Source organism: Temnothorax nylanderi, unplaced genomic scaffold, assembly GCF_030848795.1.
Source record: "Temnothorax nylanderi isolate EJ_2023f unplaced genomic scaffold, tnyl_v1.0 TNYL_tig0101_pilon, whole genome shotgun sequence".
NCBI classification, from domain to species: Eukaryota; Metazoa; Arthropoda; class Insecta; order Hymenoptera; family Formicidae; genus Temnothorax; species Temnothorax nylanderi.
Window position 1 is genome coordinate 366,439 of NW_027249163.1, and position 20,595 is coordinate 387,033.

Here is a 20,595-nt window from a genome sequence, read left to right on the forward strand (position 1 = left end):
CAAAATTAAGTCACTTAATTAAGATTTTATTAACGATCCAACGTGGTTGTTTATTTTTTTCCGATATGATTAACGCGCGCTTATTAACGATCGCAACGATTCGTAATCGACCGCAACATTATAATCGTCTACCGGCGCTGTTAATCAGCCGGCATTGAAGGAATTTATCTCCTTCTCATTTTCTGGCTGACATACAACCAAAATGGATTTGGCCAGTAACAACTCAATAGGTGAGTTCAATCTTGGTCAGAAAAAACGACGGAAACATCTCATAAGGTAAGGTCTATATTAATGACCAGAATTGAAGGTTTGTAAAGTAGTTAACATACAAAATAATTTGATCTGTTTATTTGCCCAAAGTAGGACTATTTTCTTTATATTTTCTCGCATATGTGCGAGATTGGAAAATCCCCATCCCCAATTAAATTCCAATCGCGCACGTTAAAACTCTCAATTCTACGTTTCCCAAATCTCAAGTGATCACTTTGAGGTATGGATTAACAAATACTAAATTGTAATACGGGTAGGTAGGACAACGGATAAAGTTAAGCGTGTAAAAAATGTCCCTCTCGTGGTGTGCCACCTTGCCGTGGTGAGAGGGCTCCCTGTATCAACGATCCACTGGGGCAGTACCTTCGGCTTTACCGAAGGGAGGGCCCGGTGGGGAGGTACAGGGTCTACGAGCACACCGTACCCTCCTCCCAGTTCGCTGGGAGTGAAGGGTACAATGGGGTCCGGCGCTCCCGTCGCGTTGTCTGCCGCCGCGAGGCATTACGCTTCGCGTATACGGTCCGTCGCGGGTCTCTCCGCGCCGCGAGACTATGTCGTCGGCTTCCCTCCCTTATACGCGTCGTCGCGGGTCTCTCCGCGCCGCGAGACTATGTCGTCGGCTTCCCTCCCTTATACGCGTCGTCGCGGGTCTCTCCGCGCCGCGAGACTATGTCGTCGGCTTCCCTCCCTTATACGCGTCGTCGCGGGTCTCTCCGCGCCGCGAGACTATGTCGTCGGCTTCCCTCCCTTATACGCGTCGTCGCGGGTCTCTCCGCGCCGCGAGACTATGTCGTCGGCTTCCCTCCCTTATACGCGTCGTCGCGGGTCTCTCCGCGCCGCGAGACTATGTCGTCGGCTTCCCTCCCTTATACGCGTCGTCGCGGGTCTCTCCGCGCCGCGAGACTATGTCGTCGGCTTCCCTCCCTTATACGCGTCGTCGCGGGTCTCTCCGCGCCGCGAGACTATGTCGTCGGCTTCCCTCCCTTATACGCGTCGTCGCGGGTCTCTCCGCGCCGCGAGACTATGTCGTCGGCTTCCCTCCCTTATACGCGTCGTCGCGGGTCTCTCCGCGCCGCGAGACTATGTCGTCGGCTTCCCTCCCTTATACGCGTCGTCGCGGGTCTCTCCGCGCCGCGAGACTATGTCGTCGGCTTCCCTCCCTTATACGCGTCGTCGCGGGTCTCTCCGCGCCGCGAGACTATGTCGTCGGCTTCCCTCCCTTATACGCGTCGTCGCGGGTCTCTCCGCGCCGCGAGACTATGTCGTCGGCTTCCCTCCCTTATACGCGTCGTCGCGGGTCTCTCCGCGCCGCGAGACTATGTCGTCGGCTTCCCTCCCTTATACGCGTCGTCGCGGGTCTCTCCGCGCCGCGAGACTATGTCGTCGGCTTCCCTCCCTTATACGCGTCGTCGCGGGTCTCTCCGCGCCGCGAGACTATGTCGTCGGCTTCCCTCCCTTATACGCGTCGTCGCGGGTCTCTCCGCGCCGCGAGACTATGTCGTCGGCTTCCCTCCCTTATACGCGTCGTCGCGGGTCTCTCCGCGCCGCGAGACTATGTCGTCGGCTTCCCTCCCTTATACGCGTCGTCGCGGGTCTCTCCGCGCCGCGAGACTATGTCGTCGGCTTCCCTCCCTTATACGCGTCGTCGCGGGTCTCTCCGCGCCGCGAGACTATGTCGTCGGCTTCCCTCCCTTATACGCGTCGTCGCGGGTCTCTCCGCGCCGCGAGACTATGTCGTCGGCTTCCCTCCCTTATACGCGTCGTCGCGGGTCTCTCCGCGCCGCGAGACTATGTCGTCGGCTTCCCTCCCTTATACGCGTCGTCGCGGGTCTCTCCGCGCCGCGAGACTATGTCGTCGGCTTCCCTCCCTTATACGCGTCGTCGCGGGTCTCTCCGCGCCGCGAGACTATGTCGTCGGCTTCCCTCCCTTATACGCGTCGTCGCGGGTCTCTCCGCGCCGCGAGACTATGTCGTCGGCTTCCCTCCCTTATACGCGTCGTCGCGGGTCTCTCCGCGCCGCGAGACTATGTCGTCGGCTTCCCTCCCTTATACGCGTCGTCGCGGGTCTCTCCGCGCCGCGAGACTATGTCGTCGGCTTCCCTCCCTTATACGCGTCGTCGCGGGTCTCTCCGCGCCGCGAGACTATGTCGTCGGCTTCCCTCCCTTATACGCGTCGTCGCGGGTCTCTCCGCGCCGCGAGACTATGTCGTCGGCTTCCCTCCCTTATACGCGTCGTCGCGGGTCTCTCCGCGCCGCGAGACTATGTCGTCGGCTTCCCTCCCTTATACGCGTCGTCGCGGGTCTCTCCGCGCCGCGAGACTATGTCGTCGGCTTCCCTCCCTTATACGCGTCGTCGCGGGTCTCTCCGCGCCGCGAGACTATGTCGTCGGCTTCCCTCCCTTATACGCGTCGTCGCGGGTCTCTCCGCGCCGCGAGACTATGTCGTCGGCTTCCCTCCCTTATACGCGTCGTCGCGGGTCTCTCCGCGCCGCGAGACTATGTCGTCGGCTTCCCTCCCTTATACGCGTCGTCGCGGGTCTCTCCGCGCCGCGAGACTATGTCGTCGGCTTCCCTCCCTTATACGCGTCGTCGCGGGTCTCTCCGCGCCGCGAGACTATGTCGTCGGCTTCCCTCCCTTATACGCGTCGTCGCGGGTCTCTCCGCGCCGCGAGACTATGTCGTCGGCTTCCCTCCCTTATACGCGTCGTCGCGGGTCTCTCCGCGCCGCGAGACTATGTCGTCGGCTTCCCTCCCTTATACGCGTCGTCGCGGGTCTCTCCGCGCCGCGAGACTATGTCGTCGGCTTCCCTCCCTTATACGCGTCGTCGCGGGTCTCTCCGCGCCGCGAGACTATGTCGTCGGCTTCCCTCCCTTATACGCGTCGTCGCGGGTCTCTCCGCGCCGCGAGACTATGTCGTCGGCTTCCCTCCCTTATACGCGTCGTCGCGGGTCTCTCCGCGCCGCGAGACTATGTCGTCGGCTTCCCTCCCTTATACGCGTCGTCGCGGGTCTCTCCGCGCCGCGAGACTATGTCGTCGGCTTCCCTCCCTTATACGCGTCGTCGCGGGTCTCTCCGCGCCGCGAGACTATGTCGTCGGCTTCCCTCCCTTATACGCGTCGTCGCGGGTCTCTCCGCGCCGCGAGACTATGTCGTCGGCTTCCCTCCCTTATACGCGTCGTCGCGGGTCTCTCCGCGCCGCGAGACTATGTCGTCGGCTTCCCTCCCTTATACGCGTCGTCGCGGGTCTCTCCGCGCCGCGAGACTATGTCGTCGGCTTCCCTCCCTTATACGCGTCGTCGCGGGTCTCTCCGCGCCGCGAGACTATGTCGTCGGCTTCCCTCCCTTATACGCGTCGTCGCGGGTCTCTCCGCGCCGCGAGACTATGTCGTCGGCTTCCCTCCCTTATACGCGTCGTCGCGGGTCTCTCCGCGCCGCGAGACTATGTCGTCGGCTTCCCTCCCTTATACGCGTCGTCGCGGGTCTCTCCGCGCCGCGAGACTATGTCGTCGGCTTCCCTCCCTTATACGCGTCGTCGCGGGTCTCTCCGCGCCGCGAGACTATGTCGTCGGCTTCCCTCCCTTATACGCGTCGTCGCGGGTCTCTCCGCGCCGCGAGACTATGTCGTCGGCTTCCCTCCCTTATACGCGTCGTCGCGGGTCTCTCCGCGCCGCGAGACTATGTCGTCGGCTTCCCTCCCTTATACGCGTCGTCGCGGGTCTCTCCGCGCCGCGAGACTATGTCGTCGGCTTCCCTCCCTTATACGCGTCGTCGCGGGTCTCTCCGCGCCGCGAGACTATGTCGTCGGCTTCCCTCCCTTATACGCGTCGTCGCGGGTCTCTCCGCGCCGCGAGACTATGTCGTCGGCTTCCCTCCCTTATACGCGTCGTCGCGGGTCTCTCCGCGCCGCGAGACTATGTCGTCGGCTTCCCTCCCTTATACGCGTCGTCGCGGGTCTCTCCGCGCCGCGAGACTATGTCGTCGGCTTCCCTCCCTTATACGCGTCGTCGCGGGTCTCTCCGCGCCGCGAGACTATGTCGTCGGCTTCCCTCCCTTATACGCGTCGTCGCGGGTCTCTCCGCGCCGCGAGACTATGTCGTCGGCTTCCCTCCCTTATACGCGTCGTCGCGGGTCTCTCCGCGCCGCGAGACTATGTCGTCGGCTTCCCTCCCTTATACGCGTCGTCGCGGGTCTCTCCGCGCCGCGAGACTATGTCGTCGGCTTCCCTCCCTTATACGCGTCGTCGCGGGTCTCTCCGCGCCGCGAGACTATGTCGTCGGCTTCCCTCCCTTATACGCGTCGTCGCGGGTCTCTCCGCGCCGCGAGACTATGTCGTCGGCTTCCCTCCCTTATACGCGTCGTCGCGGGTCTCTCCGCGCCGCGAGACTATGTCGTCGGCTTCCCTCCCTTATACGCGTCGTCGCGGGTCTCTCCGCGCCGCGAGACTATGTCGTCGGCTTCCCTCCCTTATACGCGTCGTCGCGGGTCTCTCCGCGCCGCGAGACTATGTCGTCGGCTTCCCTCCCTTATACGCGTCGTCGCGGGTCTCTCCGCGCCGCGAGACTATGTCGTCGGCTTCCCTCCCTTATACGCGTCGTCGCGGGTCTCTCCGCGCCGCGAGACTATGTCGTCGGCTTCCCTCCCTTATACGCGTCGTCGCGGGTCTCTCCGCGCCGCGAGACTATGTCGTCGGCTTCCCTCCCTTATACGCGTCGTCGCGGGTCTCTCCGCGCCGCGAGACTATGTCGTCGGCTTCCCTCCCTTATACGCGTCGTCGCGGGTCTCTCCGCGCCGCGAGACTATGTCGTCGGCTTCCCTCCCTTATACGCGTCGTCGCGGGTCTCTCCGCGCCGCGAGACTATGTCGTCGGCTTCCCTCCCTTATACGCGTCGTCGCGGGTCTCTCCGCGCCGCGAGACTATGTCGTCGGCTTCCCTCCCTTATACGCGTCGTCGCGGGTCTCTCCGCGCCGCGAGACTATGTCGTCGGCTTCCCTCCCTTATACGCGTCGTCGCGGGTCTCTCCGCGCCGCGAGACTATGTCGTCCGGCTTCCCTCCCTTATACGCGTCGTCGCGGGTCTCTCCGCGCCGCGAGACTATGTCGTCGGCTTCCCTCCCTTATACGCGTCGTCGCGGGTCTCTCCGCGCCGCGAGACTATGTCGTCGGCTTCCCTCCCTTATACGCGTCGTCGCGGGTCTCTCCGCGCCGCGAGACTATGTCGTCGGCTTCCCTCCCTTATACGCGTCGTCGCGGGTCTCTCCGCGCCGCGAGACTATGTCGTCGGCTTCCCTCCCTTATACGCGTCGTCGCGGGTCTCTCCGCGCCGCGAGACTATGTCGTCGGCTTCCTCCCTTATACGCGTCGTCGCGGGTCTCTCCGCGCCGCGAGACTATGTCGTCCGGCTTCCCTCCCTTATACGCGTCGTCGCGGGTCTCTCCGCGCCGCGAGACTATGTCGTCGGCTTCCCTCCCTTATACGCGTCGTCGCGGGTCTCTCCGCGCCGCGAGACTATGTCGTCGGCTTCCCTCCCTTATACGCGTCGTCGCGGGTCTCTCCGCGCCGCGAGACTATGTCGTCGGCTTCCCTCCCTTATACGCGTCGTCGCGGGTCTCTCCGCGCCGCGAGACTATGTCGTCGGCTTCCCTCCCTTATACGCGTCGTCGCGGGTCTCTCCGCGCCGCGAGACTATGTCGTCGGCTTCCCTCCCTTATACGCGTCGTCGCGGGTCTCTCCGCGCCGCGAGACTATGTCGTCGGCTTCCCTCCCTTATACGCGTCGTCGCGGGTCTCTCCGCGCCGCGAGACTATGTCGTCGGCTTCCCTCCCTTATACGCGTCGTCGCGGGTCTCTCCGCGCCGCGAGACTATGTCGTCGGCTTCCCTCCCTTATACGCGTCGTCGCGGGTCTCTCCGCGCCGCGAGACTATGTCGTCGGCTTCCCTCCCTTATACGCGTCGTCGCGGGTCTCTCCGCGCCGCGAGACTATGTCGTCGGCTTCCCTCCCTTATACGCGTCGTCGCGGGTCTCTCCGCGCCGCGAGACTATGTCGTCGGCTTCCCTCCCTTATACGCGTCGTCGCGGGTCTCTCCGCGCCGCGAGACTATGTCGTCGGCTTCCCTCCCTTATACGCGTCGTCGCGGGTCTCTCCGCGCCGCGAGACTATGTCGTCGGCTTCCCTCCCTTATACGCGTCGTCGCGGGTCTCTCCGCGCCGCGAGACTATGTCGTCGGCTTCCCTCCCTTATACGCGTCGTCGCGGGTCTCTCCGCGCCGCGAGACTATGTCGTCGGCTTCCCTCCCTTATACGCGTCGTCGCGGGTCTCTCCGCGCCGCGAGACTATGTCGTCGGCTTCCCTCCCTTATACGCGTCGTCGCGGGTCTCTCCGCGCCGCGAGACTATGTCGTCGGCTTCCCTCCCTTATACGCGTCGTCGCGGGTCTCTCCGCGCCGCGAGACTATGTCGTCGGCTTCCCTCCCTTATACGCGTCGTCGCGGGTCTCTCCGCGCCGCGAGACTATGTCGTCGGCTTCCCTCCCTTATACGCGTCGTCGCGGGTCTCTCCGCGCCGCGAGACTATGTCGTCGGCTTCCCTCCCTTATACGCGTCGTCGCGGGTCTCTCCGCGCCGCGAGACTATGTCGTCGGCTTCCCTCCCTTATACGCGTCGTCGCGGGTCTCTCCGCGCCGCGAGACTATGTCGTCGGCTTCCCTCCCTTATACGCGTCGTCGCGGGTCTCTCCGCGCCGCGAGACTATGTCGTCGGCTTCCCTCCCTTATACGCGTCGTCGCGGGTCTCTCCGCGCCGCGAGACTATGTCGTCGGCTTCCCTCCCTTATACGCGTCGTCGCGGGTCTCTCCGCGCCGCGAGACTATGTCGTCGGCTTCCCTCCCTTATACGCGTCGTCGCGGGTCTCTCCGCGCCGCGAGACTATGTCGTCGGCTTCCCTCCCTTATACGCGTCGTCGCGGGTCTCTCCGCGCCGCGAGACTATGTCGTCGGCTTCCCTCCCTTATACGCGTCGTCGCGGGTCTCTCCGCGCCGCGAGACTATGTCGTCGGCTTCCCTCCCTTATACGCGTCGTCGCGGGTCTCTCCGCGCCGCGAGACTATGTCGTCGGCTTCCCTCCCTTATACGCGTCGTCGCGGGTCTCTCCGCGCCGCGAGACTATGTCGTCGGCTTCCCTCCCTTATACGCGTCGTCGCGGGTCTCTCCGCGCCGCGAGACTATGTCGTCGGCTTCCCTCCCTTATACGCGTCGTCGCGGGTCTCTCCGCGCCGCGAGACTATGTCGTCGGCTTCCCTCCCTTATACGCGTCGTCGCGGGTCTCTCCGCGCCGCGAGACTATGTCGTCGGCTTCCCTCCCTTATACGCGTCGTCGCGGGTCTCTCCGCGCCGCGAGACTATGTCGTCGGCTTCCCTCCCTTATACGCGTCGTCGCGGGTCTCTCCGCGCCGCGAGACTATGTCGTCGGCTTCCCTCCCTTATACGCGTCGTCGCGGGTCTCTCCGCGCCGCGAGACTATGTCGTCGGCTTCCCTCCCTTATACGCGTCGTCGCGGGTCTCTCCGCGCCGCGAGACTATGTCGTCGGCTTCCCTCCCTTATACGCGTCGTCGCGGGTCTCTCCGCGCCGCGAGACTATGTCGTCGGCTTCCCTCCCTTATACGCGTCGTCGCGGGTCTCTCCGCGCCGCGAGACTATGTCGTCGGCTTCCCTCCCTTATACGCGTCGTCGCGGGTCTCTCCGCGCCGCGAGACTATGTCGTCGGCTTCCCTCCCTTATACGCGTCGTCGCGGGTCTCTCCGCGCCGCGAGACTATGTCGTCGGCTTCCCTCCCTTATACGCGTCGTCGCGGGTCTCTCCGCGCCGCGAGACTATGTCGTCGGCTTCCCTCCCTTATACGCGTCGTCGCGGGTCTCTCCGCGCCGCGAGACTATGTCGTCGGCTTCCCTCCCTTATACGCGTCGTCGCGGGTCTCTCCGCGCCGCGAGACTATGTCGTCGGCTTCCCTCCCTTATACGCGTCGTCGCGGGTCTCTCCGCGCCGCGAGACTATGTCGTCGGCTTCCCTCCCTTATACGCGTCGTCGCGGGTCTCTCCGCGCCGCGAGACTATGTCGTCGGCTTCCCTCCCTTATACGCGTCGTCGCGGGTCTCTCCGCGCCGCGAGACTATGTCGTCGGCTTCCCTCCCTTATACGCGTCGTCGCGGGTCTCTCCGCGCCGCGAGACTATGTCGTCGGCTTCCCTCCCTTATACGCGTCGTCGCGGGTCTCTCCGCGCCGCGAGACTATGTCGTCGGCTTCCCTCCCTTATACGCGTCGTCGCGGGTCTCTCCGCGCCGCGAGACTATGTCGTCGGCTTCCCTCCCTTATACGCGTCGTCGCGGGTCTCTCCGCGCCGCGAGACTATGTCGTCGGCTTCCCTCCCTTATACGCGTCGTCGCGGGTCTCTCCGCGCCGCGAGACTATGTCGTCGGCTTCCCTCCCTTATACGCGTCGTCGCGGGTCTCTCCGCGCCGCGAGACTATGTCGTCGGCTTCCCTCCCTTATACGCGTCGTCGCGGGTCTCTCCGCGCCGCGAGACTATGTCGTCGGCTTCCCTCCCTTATACGCGTCGTCGCGGGTCTCTCCGCGCCGCGAGACTATGTCGTCGGCTTCCCTCCCTTATACGCGTCGTCGCGGGTCTCTCCGCGCCGCGAGACTATGTCGTCGGCTTCCCTCCCTTATACGCGTCGTCGCGGGTCTCTCCGCGCCGCGAGACTATGTCGTCGGCTTCCCTCCCTTATACGCGTCGTCGCGGGTCTCTCCGCGCCGCGAGACTATGTCGTCGGCTTCCCTCCCTTATACGCGTCGTCGCGGGTCTCTCCGCGCCGCGAGACTATGTCGTCGGCTTCCCTCCCTTATACGCGTCGTCGCGGGTCTCTCCGCGCCGCGAGACTATGTCGTCGGCTTCCCTCCCTTATACGCGTCGTCGCGGGTCTCTCCGCGCCGCGAGACTATGTCGTCGGCTTCCCTCCCTTATACGCGTCGTCGCGGGTCTCTCCGCGCCGCGAGACTATGTCGTCGGCTTCCCTCCCTTATACGCGTCGTCGCGGGTCTCTCCGCGCCGCGAGACTATGTCGTCGGCTTCCCTCCCTTATACGCGTCGTCGCGGGTCTCTCCGCGCCGCGAGACTATGTCGTCGGCTTCCCTCCCTTATACGCGTCGTCGCGGGTCTCTCCGCGCCGCGAGACTATGTCGTCGGCTTCCCTCCCTTATACGCGTCGTCGCGGGTCTCTCCGCGCCGCGAGACTATGTCGTCGGCTTCCCTCCCTTATACGCGTCGTCGCGGGTCTCTCCGCGCCGCGAGACTATGTCGTCGGCTTCCCTCCCTTATACGCGTCGTCGCGGGTCTCTCCGCGCCGCGAGACTATGTCGTCGGCTTCCCTCCCTTATACGCGTCGTCGCGGGTCTCTCCGCGCCGCGAGACTATGTCGTCGGCTTCCCTCCCTTATACGCGTCGTCGCGGGTCTCTCCGCGCCGCGAGACTATGTCGTCGGCTTCCCTCCCTTATACGCGTCGTCGCGGGTCTCTCCGCGCCGCGAGACTATGTCGTCGGCTTCCCTCCCTTATACGCGTCGTCGCGGGTCTCTCCGCGCCGCGAGACTATGTCGTCGGCTTCCCTCCCTTATACGCGTCGTCGCGGGTCTCTCCGCGCCGCGAGACTATGTCGTCGGCTTCCCTCCCTTATACGCGTCGTCGCGGGTCTCTCCGCGCCGCGAGACTATGTCGTCGGCTTCCCTCCCTTATACGCGTCGTCGCGGGTCTCTCCGCGCCGCGAGACTATGTCGTCGGCTTCCCTCCCTTATACGCGTCGTCGCGGGTCTCTCCGCGCCGCGAGACTATGTCGTCGGCTTCCCTCCCTTATACGCGTCGTCGCGGGTCTCTCCGCGCCGCGAGACTATGTCGTCGGCTTCCCTCCCTTATACGCGTCGTCGCGGGTCTCTCCGCGCCGCGAGACTATGTCGTCGGCTTCCCTCCCTTATACGCGTCGTCGCGGGTCTCTCCGCGCCGCGAGACTATGTCGTCGGCTTCCCTCCCTTATACGCGTCGTCGCGGGTCTCTCCGCGCCGCGAGACTATGTCGTCGGCTTCCCTCCCTTATACGCGTCGTCGCGGGTCTCTCCGCGCCGCGAGACTATGTCGTCGGCTTCCCTCCCTTATACGCGTCGTCGCGGGTCTCTCCGCGCCGCGAGACTATGTCGTCGGCTTCCCTCCCTTATACGCGTCGTCGCGGGTCTCTCCGCGCCGCGAGACTATGTCGTCGGCTTCCCTCCCTTATACGCGTCGTCGCGGGTCTCTCCGCGCCGCGAGACTATGTCGTCGGCTTCCCTCCCTTATACGCGTCGTCGCGGGTCTCTCCGCGCCGCGAGACTATGTCGTCGGCTTCCCTCCCTTATACGCGTCGTCGCGGGTCTCTCCGCGCCGCGAGACTATGTCGTCGGCTTCCCTCCCTTATACGCGTCGTCGCGGGTCTCTCCGCGCCGCGAGACTATGTCGTCGGCTTCCCTCCCTTATACGCGTCGTCGCGGGTCTCTCCGCGCCGCGAGACTATGTCGTCGGCTTCCCTCCCTTATACGCGTCGTCGCGGGTCTCTCCGCGCCGCGAGACTATGTCGTCGGCTTCCCTCCCTTATACGCGTCGTCGCGGGTCTCTCCGCGCCGCGAGACTATGTCGTCGGCTTCCCTCCCTTATACGCGTCGTCGCGGGTCTCTCCGCGCCGCGAGACTATGTCGTCGGCTTCCCTCCCTTATACGCGTCGTCGCGGGTCTCTCCGCGCCGCGAGACTATGTCGTCGGCTTCCCTCCCTTATACGCGTCGTCGCGGGTCTCTCCGCGCCGCGAGACTATGTCGTCGGCTTCCCTCCCTTATACGCGTCGTCGCGGGTCTCTCCGCGCCGCGAGACTATGTCGTCGGCTTCCCTCCCTTATACGCGTCGTCGCGGGTCTCTCCGCGCCGCGAGACTATGTCGTCGGCTTCCCTCCCTTATACGCGTCGTCGCGGGTCTCTCCGCGCCGCGAGACTATGTCGTCGGCTTCCCTCCCTTATACGCGTCGTCGCGGGTCTCTCCGCGCCGCGAGACTATGTCGTCGGCTTCCCTCCCTTATACGCGTCGTCGCGGGTCTCTCCGCGCCGCGAGACTATGTCGTCGGCTTCCCTCCCTTATACGCGTCGTCGCGGGTCTCTCCGCGCCGCGAGACTATGTCGTCGGCTTCCCTCCCTTATACGCGTCGTCGCGGGTCTCTCCGCGCCGCGAGACTATGTCGTCGGCTTCCCTCCCTTATACGCGTCGTCGCGGGTCTCTCCGCGCCGCGAGACTATGTCGTCGGCTTCCCTCCCTTATACGCGTCGTCGCGGGTCTCTCCGCGCCGCGAGACTATGTCGTCGGCTTCCCTCCCTTATACGCGTCGTCGCGGGTCTCTCCGCGCCGCGAGACTATGTCGTCGGCTTCCCTCCCTTATACGCGTCGTCGCGGGTCTCTCCGCGCCGCGAGACTATGTCGTCGGCTTCCCTCCCTTATACGCGTCGTCGCGGGTCTCTCCGCGCCGCGAGACTATGTCGTCGGCTTCCCTCCCTTATACGCGTCGTCGCGGGTCTCTCCGCGCCGCGAGACTATGTCGTCGGCTTCCCTCCCTTATACGCGTCGTCGCGGGTCTCTCCGCGCCGCGAGACTATGTCGTCGGCTTCCCTCCCTTATACGCGTCGTCGCGGGTCTCTCCGCGCCGCGAGACTATGTCGTCGGCTTCCCTCCCTTATACGCGTCGTCGCGGGTCTCTCCGCGCCGCGAGACTATGTCGTCGGCTTCCCTCCCTTATACGCGTCGTCGCGGGTCTCTCCGCGCCGCGAGACTATGTCGTCGGCTTCCCTCCCTTATACGCGTCGTCGCGGGTCTCTCCGCGCCGCGAGACTATGTCGTCGGCTTCCCTCCCTTATACGCGTCGTCGCGGGTCTCTCCGCGCCGCGAGACTATGTCGTCGGCTTCCCTCCCTTATACGCGTCGTCGCGGGTCTCTCCGCGCCGCGAGACTATGTCGTCGGCTTCCCTCCCTTATACGCGTCGTCGCGGGTCTCTCCGCGCCGCGAGACTATGTCGTCGGCTTCCCTCCCTTATACGCGTCGTCGCGGGTCTCTCCGCGCCGCGAGACTATGTCGTCGGCTTCCCTCCCTTATACGCGTCGTCGCGGGTCTCTCCGCGCCGCGAGACTATGTCGTCGGCTTCCCTCCCTTATACGCGTCGTCGCGGGTCTCTCCGCGCCGCGAGACTATGTCGTCGGCTTCCCTCCCTTATACGCGTCGTCGCGGGTCTCTCCGCGCCGCGAGACTATGTCGTCGGCTTCCCTCCCTTATACGCGTCGTCGCGGGTCTCTCCGCGCCGCGAGACTATGTCGTCGGCTTCCCTCCCTTATACGCGTCGTCGCGGGTCTCTCCGCGCCGCGAGACTATGTCGTCGGCTTCCCTCCCTTATACGCGTCGTCGCGGGTCTCTCCGCGCCGCGAGACTATGTCGTCGGCTTCCCTCCCTTATACGCGTCGTCGCGGGTCTCTCCGCGCCGCGAGACTATGTCGTCGGCTTCCCTCCCTTATACGCGTCGTCGCGGGTCTCTCCGCGCCGCGAGACTATGTCGTCGGCTTCCCTCCCTTATACGCGTCGTCGCGGGTCTCTCCGCGCCGCGAGACTATGTCGTCGGCTTCCCTCCCTTATACGCGTCGTCGCGGGTCTCTCCGCGCCGCGAGACTATGTCGTCGGCTTCCCTCCCTTATACGCGTCGTCGCGGGTCTCTCCGCGCCGCGAGACTATGTCGTCGGCTTCCCTCCCTTATACGCGTCGTCGCGGGTCTCTCCGCGCCGCGAGACTATGTCGTCGGCTTCCCTCCCTTATACGCGTCGTCGCGGGTCTCTCCGCGCCGCGAGACTATAGTCGTCGCTTCGCTCCCTTATACGCGTCGTCGCGGGTCTCTCCGCGCCGCGAGACTATGTCGTCGGCTTCCCTCCCTTATACGCGTCGTCGCGGGTCTCTCCGCGCCGCGAGACTATACCGTCGGCTTCGCTCCCTTATACGCGTCGTCGCGGGTCTCTCCGCGCCGCGAGACTATATCGTCCGGCTTCGCTCCCTTATACGCGTCGTCGCGGGTCTCTCCGCGCCGCGAGACTATACCGTCCGGCTTCGCCTCCCTTATACGCGTCGTCGCGGGTCTCTCCGCGCCGCGAGACTATACCGTCCGCTTCGCTCCCTTATACGCGTCGTCGCGGGTCTCTCCGCGCCGCGAGACTATACCGTCCGCTTCGCTCCCTTATACGCGTCGTCGCGGGTCTCTCCGCGCCGCGAGACTATGTCGTCGGCTTCCCTCCCTTATACGCGTCGTCGCGGGTCTCTCCGCGCCGCGAGACTATGTCGTCGGCTTCCCTCCCTTATACGCGTCGTCGCGGGTCTCTCCGCGCCGCGAGACTATGTCGTCGGCTTCCCTCCCTTATACGCGTCGTCGCGGGTCTCTCCGCGCCGCGAGACTATGTCGTCGGCTTCCCTCCCTTATACGCGTCGTCGCGGGTCTCTCCGCGCCGCGAGACTATGTCGTCGGCTTCCCTCCCTTATACGCGTCGTCGCGGGTCTCTCCGCGCCGCGAGACTATGTCGTCGGCTTCCCTCCCTTATACGCGTCGTCGCGGGTCTCTCCGCGCCGCGAGACTATGTCGTCGGCTTCCCTCCCTTATACGCGTCGTCGCGGGTCTCTCCGCGCCGCGAGACTATGTCGTCGGCTTCCCTCCCTTATACGCGTCGTCGCGGGTCTCTCCGCGCCGCGAGACTATGTCGTCGGCTTCCCTCCCTTATACGCGTCGTCGCGGGTCTCTCCGCGCCGCGAGACTATGTCGTCGGCTTCCCTCCCTTATACGCGTCGTCGCGGGTCTCTCCGCGCCGCGAGACTATGTCGTCGGCTTCCCTCCCTTATACGCGTCGTCGCGGGTCTCTCCGCGCCGCGAGACTATGTCGTCGGCTTCCCTCCCTTATACGCGTCGTCGCGGGTCTCTCCGCGCCGCGAGACTATGTCGTCGGCTTCCCTCCCTTATACGCGTCGTCGCGGGTCTCTCCGCGCCGCGAGACTATGTCCGTCGGCTTCCCTCCCTTATACGCGTCGTCGCGGGTCTCTCCGCGCCGCGAGACTATGTCGTCGGCTTCCCTCCCTTATACGCGTCGTCGCGGGTCTCTCCGCGCCGCGAGACTATACCGTCCGCTTCGCTCCCTTATACGCGTCGTCGCGGGTCTCTCCGCGCCGCGAGACTATACCGTCCGGCTTCGCTCCCTTATACGCGTCGTCGCGGGTCTCTCCGCGCCGCGAGACTATACCGTCCGCTTCGCTCCCTTATACGCGTCGTCGCGGGTCTCTCCGCGCCGCGAGACTATACCGTCCGCTTCGCTCCCTTATACGCGTCGTCGCGGGTCTCTCCGCGCCGCGAGACTATACCGTCCGCTTCGCTCCCTTATACGCGTCGTCGCGGGTCTCTCCGCGCCGCGAGACTATACCGTCCGCTTCGCTCCCTTATACGCGTCGTCGCGGGTCTCTCCGCGCCGCGAGACTATACCGTCCGCTTCGCTCCCTTATACGCGTCGTCGCGGGTCTCTCCGCGCCGCGAGACTATACCGTCCGCTTCGCTCCCTTATACGCGTCGTCGCGGGTCTCTCCGCGCCGCGAGACTATACCGTCCGCTTCGCTCCCTTATACGCGTCGTCGCGGGTCTCTCCGCGCCGCGAGACTATACCGTCCGCTTCGCTCCCTTATACGCGTCGTCGCGGGTCTCTCCGCGCCGCGAGACTATACCGTCCGCTTCGCTCCCTTATACGCGTCGTCGCGGGTCTCTCCGCGCCGCGAGACTATACCGTCCGCTTCGCTCCCTTATACGCGTCGTCGCGGGTCTCTCCGCGCCGCGAGACTATACCGTCCGCTTCGCTCCCTTATACGCGTCGTCGCGGGTCTCTCCGCGCCGCGAGACTATACCGTCCGCTTCGCTCCCTTATACGCGTCGTCGCGGGTCTCTCCGCGCCGCGAGACTATACCGTCCGCTTCGCTCCCTTATACGCGTCGTCGCGGGTCTCTCCGCGCCGCGAGACTATACCGTCCGCTTCGCTCCCTTATACGCGTCGTCGCGGGTCTCTCCGCGCCGCGAGACTATACCGTCCGCTTCGCTCCCTTATACGCGTCGTCGCGGGTCTCTCCGCGCCGCGAGACTATACCGTCCGCTTCGCTCCCTTATACGCGTCGTCGCGGGTCTCTCCGCGCCGCGAGACTATACCGTCCGCTTCGCTCCCTTATACGCGTCGTCGCGGGTCTCTCCGCGCCGCGAGACTATACCGTCCGCTTCGCTCCCTTATACGCGTCGTCGCGGGTCTCTCCGCGCCGCGAGACTATACCGTCCGCTTCGCTCCCTTATACGCGTCGTCGCGGGTCTCTCCGCGCCGCGAGACTATACCGTCCGCTTCGCTCCCTTATACGCGTCGTCGCGGGTCTCTCCGCGCCGCGAGACTATACCGTCCGCTTCGCTCCCTTATACGCGTCGTCGCGGGTCTCTCCGCGCCGCGAGACTATACCGTCCGCTTCGCTCCCTTATACGCGTCGTCGCGGGTCTCTCCGCGCCGCGAGACTATACCGTCCGCTTCGCTCCCTTATACGCGTCGTCGCGGGTCTCTCCGCGCCGCGAGACTATACCGTCCGCTTCGCTCCCTTATACGCGTCGTCGCGGGTCTCTCCGCGCCGCGAGACTATACCGTCCGCTTCGCTCCCTTATACGCGTCGTCGCGGGTCTCTCCGCGCCGCGAGACTATACCGTCCGCTTCGCTCCCTTATACGCGTCGTCGCGGGTCTCTCCGCGCCGCGAGACTATACCGTCCGCTTCGCTCCCTTATACGCGTCGTCGCGGGTCTCTCCGCGCCGCGAGACTATACCGTCCGCTTCGCTCCCTTATACGCGTCGTCGCGGGTCTCTCCGCGCCGCGAGACTATACCGTCCGCTTCGCTCCCTTATACGCGTCGTCGCGGGTCTCTCCGCGCCGCGAGACTATACCGTCCGCTTCGCTCCCTTATACGCGTCGTCGCGGGTCTCTCCGCGCCGCGAGACTATACCGTCCGCTTCGCTCCCTTATACGCGTCGTCGCGGGTCTCTCCGCGCCGCGAGACTATACCGTCCGCTTCGCTCCCTTATACGCGTCGTCGCGGGTCTCTCCGCGCCGCGAGACTATACCGTCCGCTTCGCTCCCTTATACGCGTCGTCGCGGGTCTCTCCGCGCCGCGAGACTATACCGTCCGCTTCGCTCCCTTATACGCGTCGTCGCGGGTCTCTCCGCGCCGCGAGACTATACCGTCCGCTTCGCTCCCTTATACGCGTCGTCGCGGGTCTCTCCGCGCCGCGAGACTATACCGTCCGCTTCGCTCCCTTATACGCGTCGTCGCGGGTCTCTCCGCGCCGCGAGACTATACCGTCCGCTTCGCTCCCTTATACGCGTCGTCGCGGGTCTCTCCGCGCCGCGAGACTATACCGTCCGCTTCGCTCCCTTATACGCGTCGTCGCGGGTCTCTCCGCGCCGCGAGACTATACCGTCCGCTTCGCTCCCTTATACGCGTCGTCGCGGGTCTCTCCGCGCCGCGAGACTATACCGTCCGCTTCGCTCCCTTATACGCGTCGTCGCGGGTCTCTCCGCGCCGCGAGACTTTAATACGCTTCGCTTATACGGTTCGCCGCGTGTCTGCCGCGCCTTAGAAAGTTAGGCGTGTAAGTTATCGCGTCGCGTTGTCTGCGGAACGACACCACGCTTACAAAGTTACTTAATCGAATAGTTCATTTGAATGTTTCAGAAAATAACGACGCAGAAGATGACATCGGAGCAGCGAGGGAATCCTGCGAAGCTGACATCCCGAGCAGCCTGAGAGGAGGAGGAGGCCTAGGATAGGCATCGGGCATCGGCGTACCAACACTTCTGGTAAGTGTTACTTTTCATTTTTTTTAAAGATATTATAAAATCCCTCTTTGTGCTTATTCAGTTCCTACATTAAACATTCCGTGTTTCGGAATTTAAATTAGTAAAAAAAAATATTTTGAAAAATTTGATTCAAGTTTATTCTAACGTAGAAACCTTTTTCGAAGAAGTAATTCAAAATATAATATTAATCTGAATAACGAATAAGATGTTCGATGCGCGTGACACGTATTTAATCGATTCGATTATTTTTATGTTACAGAAAATATCCGCGCGGGAAGGAGCATCATCTTCGCATCGAGGGAACACGAGTGACATCCCGAGCAGCCTGAGAGGAGGAGGAGGCCTAGGATAGGCATCGGGCATCGGCGTACCAACACTTCTGGTAAGTGTTACTTTTCATTTTTTTTAAAGATATTATAAAATCCCTCTTTGTGCTTATTCAGTTCCTACATTAAACATTCCGTGTTTCGGAATTTAAATTAGTAAAAAAAAATATTTTGAAAAATTTGATTCAAGTTTATTCTAACGTAGAAACCTTTTTCGAAGAAGTAATTCAAAATATAATATTAATCTGAATAACGAATAAGATGTTCGATGCGCGTGACACGTATTTAATCGATTCGATTATTTTTATGTTACAGAAAATATCCGCGCGGGAAGGAGCATCATCTTCGCATCGAGGGAACACGAGTGACATCCCGAGCAGCCTGAGAGGAGGTGGAGGCCTGGAAGAGGCATCAGGCGCCGGCGGAACAACATGCGGTATATATAATTGGTTTATACATATTGTGTCTTTCGCGGAAAGTTTAACCAATCGGTTTTTCAATCGAATAGTAAAGATAGTCAGAGAGTAGAAATTAAAAAAGAGTTTAATTTTTTAAATTCTATTTTGAATTCTTGTGTTCAGTAAATAGAGTATACTTTCAAGAAATTAAACGTGTTTTTTTATTAAATTTATTTAATTAAAAGAAATATAGAATTCCGTGTTTTACCTTCGGTAATTATTTTTCGAAATACAGACTGTCTCTTTTCTTCCCTGCTCTAATCTGGATTATATGTTTGATTGTTACAGAATCATCGTAGCGAGAGAGAGAGAGAGAGAGAGAGAGAGAGAGAGACGTTGCAGATACAGCTCCGCTGCTGCGCATCGGTGTCGGTGAGTTTTAGCGTAGGGAAGCGTGGGGAAATAAGCGTAGGTAGGGCCTTAGCTAAAACGTAGGTAGGGAATAATTTGTAATTCTTTTCAGCAATTACATTTCCATTAAGCGAGAAAAGTCAAGAAACATTTCGACTATATTGCAACAACGTCGTAAAATTTATGCAATATATATAGCTGAAATGGCTTCTTGATTTATCTTGCTTAGGGCCGATATCACAGTCTCCGATTAACGTGATCCTCCGATTAAACTCACTTTCAATTTGATATTACGTGCTACATATTAACGTATGAAACGTACGGTCTTCGTAATTCTTTAGTAATTATCACCCGGCTTGAAACGGATGCCGGATATTAAGCGCACAACGTCTGCACTTCCATCACTTTGCTTAAGCGCGCTCATTGTCAGTTGGCAGTGATTACAGTTTGCTTGTGTTTGTAATTAGATGGGTGCGACTATTCCTCAGCGTTGCTTTGCCCTTACCATATGCTGTTTCCCCTGGTGATATATAAATTTGGCATGTCGCCACTTATCTTTTACGATGGTCGCTTTTCGTTATAGTAATGTGCTTTGCTCTCTGTAGCCGCCGTTCTGGTGCACGAGTTTAAATTCCGCGAAGTATCAAAAATAGCGTTATCTTAGGAAAGGCAGCATAACCAACTGTTTAAGCATTCCGCGCAGTGTCGCGCTTCTTTCATTCGATTTCGATTTCGATTGGCATGTCGCAAACGTATGCGATCTGTCACGTATAATTGCTACTTAACATTCTATTTTGTATCTGACAAAAAAGATTTTTAACTTGCTATTTTGAGAAATGACCAGTTTCGTGATAATAATGGTAGCTCAACCTAAACGCTAAACGTACATACGAAGAGTGATCTGTATGCAAAAACCTCCGACAGTTTATACAAATTTGTCGCGTGTTGTGTCATAGTGAATCCCGCAGGCACGATAGCGTTCGCAATTCCACGGTTAGTTACACTTACAGTGCACCGATTTACACGCGATACTACGCTAAACGATTTGTTCAAGCCAGCAGGTAGTAAGCTTGCATGTCTTCGTACGATCGCTGTAATATCGCGGCTCTTTCGACGTTATTTCATTACTTCGAATTGATACGTCTCGCATGCTCCGATAAAATATTCTACATAATCTAGTAATCGAATTTTCCATCTTATCTATTATCGAGCATTTTTTATCGACACTTTAAATTCGTCAACACGCCGTTTCTCATTCTCATTGTACATAATCCTGTTTGACCTCGGTTGTTGTGACGAAAGCTCGGTTTATTATTTATATACATATATCACCGTTTTCCCTTAAGCGCAAGATCGATGACAATGAAGAGAGTAACTGATGATAATATTTCTCAAATGTTTCTAATAATATTTCTTAAATGTACAAGCAATGTTATAATCTTAGATCGATACAAGATCGTAAGTAAATTTTCATTTCTAGTATCGCTTTATATTGTATTAATTGACTTTTTTTATCGACATTTCCTCGAATTGTAGAGCATTCTTTAGTTGAATCTACGTCGAGTATTATTGGTCTTGTCAGTGCGAAAGCTTTCCTCAAGATCTTCAATTTCGTGGCGCGGGACTTTTCACGTTGAAGTCTACCGAGACCGTTTCTTCTCTCTAATAGTACAATTCTCCCCGAAGAGCGAACAGGTGTGCTGGAAAGAAATATCCGCGGTCCTTACTTCGGCCGTTATTTCTCCGCTATTTGACAAAAATACGTCGGGGCTCTTCTTATGTATATGTAGGTATACGTAGGTGGCAAAAAACCGTTCAAGATTTGGTGAAACTGGGTCATCGCGCGCGCTGTTTCCACATGGTAGCAGCAGTAAAATTCGTCGTTCTGCAATGTGCAGCCTAGCGTGAAGATACGAAAAGATATAATCTGCCAACGATAAGACTTTGGAGAGTGACGTTCGAAGGTTACGAGCCTTATCCTAGCTCGCTTGGAGGATAAGGCCTCCTTCTTCCGGTTTGCGTGCTCTTGTCCGCGCAAGGTTGCGTATGAGAGATGCAATTTGTATCTTTTCGATGTTCAACGTTGGCGTTCAAATCCGAGCGATTTGCTTGTGTTAGATTAAATGTAGAAAGATATCTAATTATAGATTTTTAATTACATGAATTAACTAAACGCGTTGATAAGAAAGAATTTGTAAG

At 60.5% G+C, this 20,595-nt stretch overlaps 1 protein-coding gene and 1 long non-coding RNA gene across 2 annotated transcripts in view; one reads left to right on the forward strand and one right to left on the reverse strand.

Annotated features, from left to right (window-relative positions):
* Window positions 1-20,595, reverse strand: part of Alpha-catr (alpha-catenin related) — a 70,726-nt gene that overhangs the window by 21,509 nt on the left and 28,622 nt on the right. The gene's annotated exons all lie outside the window — the stretch shown is intronic.
* On the forward strand, window positions 16,816-18,361 carry LOC139775573 (uncharacterized). The gene is made up of 4 exons (XR_011718867.1): window positions 16,816-17,261; window positions 17,521-17,643; window positions 17,903-18,023; window positions 18,334-18,361. It is a non-coding gene; the product is annotated as an uncharacterized lncRNA (long non-coding RNA).